Below are 7,333 nucleotides of genomic sequence, written 5' to 3' on the forward strand. Positions count from 1 at the left end.
CCAGGATCAATAAGGGAGCGGCCCTCGCAGGTCTGGGTGGGGGGGGACAAGGGGGGGACGAGGGGGAGGGGGCGTTGAAGGGAGGGAGGGTCTGGAGATGCCCACTGAAAGATAGAAGAACAACTGATCAATACCGGAGGATGGATTTTGTCATTTTGAAAAGGGCTGTCAGCGGGTTGCTCACTCCCACCTGCTCAGCACCATATCCTCTGACTCGCGGTCGGTCACTCCATCACATGACACTCTCCCACTGCTTCTCTCTCTCTGCTTTCTCCCGCTCTCGTCTATGCTTAACAATCCGTTATAGTTACAGGATATGCGCAAGCCAAAGAAGTCAGTTTAAAAGCTGTGATCTGGAGCTAATTTTAGCCACTTTCAACCCATGCCATCCCTATTTTAGGCATGAATCATGATATTGCCCCGCAGCAAAAAGCTGCAAACAATTTTCAAACTTTTCAAACGCATCTCGATGTGTCATGTTGTTAGCTCGTATAGATCAGCTAAGATAATTACAACAACATTATTTTAACCAATCTGTATGTAATATTATATAACTAATTTACAGTGGTCGGAGGTGGTCTCGCCATACGCTTCCATTAGGGATGTCGGGGGTTATCCGGCTAGCCGGTTAGCCGACCGTTAAGAAATATCCGGGTATGCTTATCAGCTTTACGGTTAATTTGCATAATAATAAATGCGTGTTCTGATCTTAAATCCCTTTTATTTTATATCGTTTTTAGTAATAGTACAACATAAACATTACAGAGACTGTAGTTGTCACTGTACAATACTTTAAAACAGTTGTCATGTTGCACATATGCCTAAAATTGCTGTTATTTGCGCCGGCCAGCTTGTCACACTCCAGGCTGCATGAACAGCAGCGCTCGGGCGCTGTTTTCTGCCCCCGCAATGTCGTTGTCCCAAAGTTCTCTGTTGTACTTCAAATGGCTAGTTGGCTACAACGGTAGCTTTGCGGTAGTCAAAACTTAAGCGAGTGACAGCGAGACGAGATTAACACAACATGTCGACCGTATCAATGCAGAGACCTACTTGGCATTATTAAATCCATGAATGGCCTGGAGGTAGAACGTTTAAGGGCGCCGCCGCCGCTTCCTCCTCCTCCTCCTCCTCCCTGCTATCAAGTTAGCCATGTGCTATCGATGTTTGAGGGTTTTCTCGTCAGCGAAAAGTCAACAAACAGAACACGGTGACATGCATGCTGATCTTCCTTAATAATAAAAAAAGGCTTAGCCCATGCGTCCAGTGGCTTTATAGATATAGGCTGCTCAGATCTGGACTGGACTTATTTATGTTTTGGACTAGAACAGGCGGACCTCTGTACTGTAGACGCGCAGATGCATGCATGCAGATGCGATGCGTTGTTTATTGATGATTAAGCCTACAACAATTTATTTATATTGTTAAATGTTGCTTTTTTGTTTGTCTTTTTAAAAGGAGCATAAATAAATGTATACCATTTCGTCTACCAACTTTAATTATGTAGCCTATACATGCATATTACATTTGGGGTAGCCTATTATTATTTTTTTTTAAATCAACCAATTATCCGTTAATGACCCGGTTAATCCTGTCGGCTAACCGGATGGGAAATTATCCGTTACCGACATCCCTAGCTTCCATTGAGGAATTTAGACCCTGGTGTCATGTAGGACACCTAATCATTGACAAGTACTGCCTGTAGGTCATGAGTGCAAATATCTGCTGTGGCAAAGCAGGGATTGCCTCTCGAGTTGAGCCTTAGATGTTTGTTTGTTTTGTCTCTTTTTTGTGGAAGAATCTAAGAGACCCTTTGGTTGTACAGTTTGTATAGCAAAGCTTGTAAATAAGCTAATAGACCTTTGGTTACCATTTGTGGCAAAAGCTTGTAAATAACTAAGAACCACACAGAAGAAAACCCTTTACCTGTACTTTTTCTGGCAAAAGCGCTCAAACTTTATTTTTCCTACTTGATCTCCTTAACAACCCTCCTCTTCCCTGTCTTTGTCTTTCTTGGGAAAATCAGACCCTCCTGAACTGATTGGTGCTGTTGGGGTGTGGAACTATTGGTTGTCGGACTATTGGAGTAGTGGGACTATTGTTTGCCGGACTATTGGCTGTCGGACTATTGTTTGTCCGACTATTGGCTGTCGGACTATTGGTTCAACCAATAGTCCTACAGCCAATAGTCTGACAGCCAATAGTCCGACAAACAATAGTCCCACTACTCCAATAGTCCGACAACCAATTTGGTTGTCGGACTATTGGAGTAGTGGGACTATTGTTTGTCGGACTATTGTTTATCTGACTATTGTTTGTCCGACTATTGGCTGTCGGACTATTGGTTGTCGGACTATTGGTTGTAGGACTATTGGTTGTAGGACTATTGGTTGTCGGACTATTGGTTGTAGGACTATTGGTTGTAGGACTATTGGTTGTCGGACTATTGGCTGTCGGACTATTGGTTTTAGGACTATTGGTTGTCGGACTATTGGCTGTCGGACTATTGGCTGTCTGACTATTGTTTGTCCGACTATTGGCTGTCGGACTATTGGTTGTCGGACTATTGGCTGTCGGACTATTGGCTGTCGGACTATATTGTTTGTCCGACTATTGGCTGTCGGACTATATTGTTTGTCCGACTATTGGCTGTCGGACTATTGGCTGTCGGACTATATTGTTTGTCCGACTATTGGCTGTCGGACTATTGTTTGTCCGACTATTGGCTGTCGGACTATTGGCTGTAGGACTATTGTTTGTCCGACTATTGGCTGTCGGACTATTGGCTGTCGGACTATTGGCTGTAGGACTATTGGTTGTCAGACTATTGGCTGTAGGACTATTGGTTGTCGGACTATTGGCTGTAGGACTATTGGCTGTAGGACTATTGTTTGTCTGACTATTGGTTGTCGGACTATTGGCTGTCGGACTATTGGTTGTAGGACTATTGGCTGTCGGACTATTGGTTGTCGGACTATTGGTTGTAGGACTATTGGCTGTCGGACTATTGGCTGTCGGACTATTGGTTGTAGGACTATTGGCTGTCGGACTATTGGTTGTCGGACTATTGGTTGTAGGACTATTGGTTGTCGGACTATTGGTTGTAGGACTATTGGTTGTAGGACTATTGGTTGTAGGACTATTGGTTGTAGGACTATTGGCTGTCGGACTATTGGTTGTCGGACTATTGGCTGTCGGACTATTGGCTGTCGGACTATTGGTTGTCGGACTATTGGTTGTAGGACTATTGGTTGTCGGACTATTGGTTGTAGGACTATTGGTTGTAGGACTATTGGCTGTCGGACTATTGGCTGTCGGACTATTTGTTGTTGGACTATTGGCTGTCGGACTATGTAGTCTGTACTGTACTGTACTGTACTGTACTGTACTGTACTGTACTGTACTGTACTGTACTGTACTGTACTGTACTGTACTGTACTGTACTGTACATGCAGCTGTGCATGTGCTACACCGTAGTCTGTACAGTGCAGTACAGTGCTCTGTGCTTAACCTTAACCCATGTCTAACCAATGACTAGTCTAAACTAAGTATGCACCCCCTAATATTACACTAAAAACTCAGCTTCCCTTTCACTTCACTTTGCACCTCTGCACAGTGTGAAGCTCAAACAGCGCCACTTTGTCACCTGGCTGTTGGTACTCTAAACAGACAGACATATACATACTGTACATACATACAGTCAGACAGACATAGGGACAGACACACATTACTGTTCCTTGGAGTGGCTGCACCACTCAAACAATGACACAATGGAAACTATGCACAAAAACTAATTTCACACACTTTTATTCACCTCTAAAACTGTGATGTGACAATAAAGGTGATTCTGATTCTGACCCAGGTTTGAATCCCGCAGGTATAGAGGGTATGCGCGTGACATCATCATCAAACCAGGAAGTTATGCAGGAATGCTTAATGAGTGGCAAAAAACTACTTTCTGGCCTTGGCAGCCCATGAATCCAAACAGAAAAGTCCTATCTGATTTCATTAAACAACATTTAACAATGTTTAACTCACTTTGCTTATTGCTTTGCCACTCAATTTGCCACTCGATGTGCCATTCACTTTAAGCATGCGCATACCCTCTATAAGGACTTTACTTTCGACCTGCCCTCTGCTCTCGTCCGCTGCAGAAGAGCAGGAAACGGCACCGTGGTGGTATGTGGCAGACGTGATGTGAAGGGTGCGTATCCGTTGGTCAATAACTTTCAAAGATCTTCTGTATCAGGATGCTTTGTGCCGTAATGGCTCTTTGATTGGAGGCCAGTGGCTGTATTGACAGGTGAAGTGGACTGATTAATGAGGGCTTAAGCCAGTAAGGATAACAGTCCCTCACATGGCTTATTTAACTGGAACGCAGTGACTGATGTCCCCGTGCAAGAGTTGTCCTCTAAATCACCCTTCAATTAAACCCTCTGTCACTGTAATAGAGCCATTTATGCACATGCCTTTTGGAAGCATCGATTTGTAAACCATTTCACAATATACACTTGTGTTACCGTGTTATAGGCTCATGATGCTCTAACTTGAAGGTAATAATGAGAACTTTGGAAAATTCTTTGTTTTTTTGTAATCACTCGTACCCCTAGAGTCCCTATACCCTATACAAAATTTAAAAGCAAACAAGCGAAGAGATTTGGTGTGCAGGGGGAAAAAAGCAGACCTATATAGTATCCTGGGGAACTGTCCGGAAGAAACCACCTAACTCCATTTTGAGGGTTTTTTTCTCCATAAATCAATGTTATTGAAACCCTTTACGTCTGTGTGTTGGTTACAAAATATTGAGCCAATTAAAAGTATTAAAAAGTGCTTCAGTGAAAGCCATTGGATTATCTATCTGCCAAACCAGCTAACTCCATCTAGTCATGCATCTTTTTTTCATTCTTTCATTTTTTTCATAAATCAGTGCTATTGAACACCCGCTTTACACCAGTGTGTTGGTTAAAAAAAATACAAGTATTAAAAAGCGCTTTGACAAAAAACACTCCACTTGAGCTGAATGTTTTTTTCATTTCCTGAATAAAACAACAGCAGTGTTTCTTCTCTGGCAATTGGGTTGAAATTGCTTGCTTGACGGAAATTAATGTTATTAATAGCACAGTTGTTTTTAATCATCGTTAATAATAATAATATTATTCAGGGTGCCTGGTGTCTCAGCCAGCCTATAGACCCCGTGTCTATAGTCTGGCATGTCTCTCCTTGCTTTCCGTCTGCCCTTGGTTTCCTGTCTCTCTTATAGACACTGACCTATCTGAAATGCAGCATGCCAAAAAATATTATTTAACTAATAATAACCATATGTGTAATGATACTTTTATGCTATTAATAAAACAAAGAAGCACACAGTAGCTAATATCAAACCTCACCACCAACCGTCAACACCAGCGCTCATGCATGAGCTAGCTGTCTGTTAACAGCCCTGGTGCGCGCGGTCTTATGCTAATGGCTTGACCCACGGGGTCGAGGCCAGTGGAGTGAGATGGAACTCTGAGGTGTTTTCCTGCCGAACCGCATGCAGCGCTCGCTCAACACGTGAACGAACACCCAGTGTAGCGGCGGCATTCTGCCCGTCATGCCGAGAGGTCGCTGGAGGTCACTCGCTAGGGCCACGGACCGGTTGAAGCTCTCGTTTGAATTCAGGCCGCGCTCGGAAATCGCTCAAATTGACACCGGGACCCATCTGCCCACCAAATTAATCCCCCCAACTCTTCCATTTGCTGTTTGTTTTGTTTTCTTTATCAGCAGCATCCATTTCTTTATTCATTCGGTTGACTTTAGGAATGGGAGAGGCTGACACTGGCCCGAGGCGTCTATGTGTTTAAAAAAAGAAAACGGAAAAGAAAAGAAATCCAATGATTTCAAGTGTAACATTTCTAGACTCCAGGGTCAACAACAGATATATTCTCTCTCCCTCCCTCCCTCCCTCCCTCCCTCCCTCTCTTCTCTCCCTCCCTCCCTCCCTCCCTCCCTCCCTCCCTCCCTCTCTTCTCTCCCTCTCTCTCTGTCTTGCCTGATTTATGCACCGGAAATAGCAGATCTGCAAGCTCACGACGGGTCGCATCCGCCTTTCCGTGTTTCCCTTGTGAGCTTGTAGATCAGATACCTTCTTTGCGGAACACCATCGTACAACGAATCAAGCCTCTCTCTCTCTCTCTCTCTCTCTCTCTCTCTCTCTCTCTCTCTCTCTCTCGCTCTCCCAGCTGAAATCGATCTTTTGTTTGTGAGCTGCTCAAACATTGAAGGGAGGAGGAGGAAGAGGAGAAGTAGGAGGAGGAGGAGGAGGAGGACAGGCGGTACATTGCTGGCAACATGAGCAGAAGAACAGAAGCGCTGCCGGGGAGAAGGAGACAGTGAAACCTCCCTGCATGCTCTCCATAGTAAAGCATACGGTATACGTGACCTTGGGAGGGAGGGGGGGGGGGGGGGGTGGCCCGGAGCTCCCAGAACCAGCGAGCGGGTTGGTGGAGCCATCCGGCCGTGCGGCCGGCAGAGCGCTGCTCCATCAGCACGGCGAGGAATTTGCCAGACACGCTCACGGATGCGGCCCCTCCGCCAGAACCCCCCGCCATGGCCCCCCCGCCTCCACCTATAATGTGAACGCAAATTAAATGGATTCAAACTTTTTAAAGGTCGGCGGTGTGAATTTGGTTTGTTCCCCTCGCGCAAATAATGTTGGATCCAAATCAACAAAGGTTTCCTTTGAAATGATGACTGTGCTCTGTTATGTTAATGTGTTTGACATGCAGGCAAGGCAGCAACAGGTGAACGGGGGGCCCGATACTGTACGTGCACGTCTGTGGCCCCGGTAATAAAGACGCCGAAGAACAGACAGACAGACAGACAGTATAGCTATCAAACCAAACAAGGAAACAGCCGAGCTAACAGCCTGCGGTGAGAGAGGCAAAATGTAAGAAAGGGAAGAACAGATAGAGAGTATGACAGAATGCTACACAAGGGACAAGGGCGTGCGTGAGTGCGTGCGTGCGTGCGCGTGTGCGTGCGTGCGTGCGTGCATGCGTGCGTGCGTGCGTGCGTGCGTGCGTGCGTGTGTAGCACGCATGCCCCAGAGTGCGTATATACTCTCCTCCACGGCGTCTCGCTCATCCTCGCTCATCGCCAGCGCCTCGCTTGGCGGCCGAGGCTTGCTTGCTGCTGCCCCACGGGGGTCAGCCGTGTAAGGAACATAAAAGGCCAATTTAATTTAGCGCGTCCGCGGCTACAAAGTATTTTAATTCCGACAGCTGTGACTGAGGAGTTAATATTTGACTTGTCAGAAGTGGGGCCGGGGCCAGTGAATCATTGTAATTCTCATTAA

The sequence above is a fragment of the Electrona antarctica genome (genome assembly GCF_951216825.1).
Source record: "Electrona antarctica genome assembly, chromosome: 11".
In the NCBI taxonomy this organism is placed as follows: domain Eukaryota; kingdom Metazoa; phylum Chordata; class Actinopteri; order Myctophiformes; family Myctophidae; genus Electrona; species Electrona antarctica.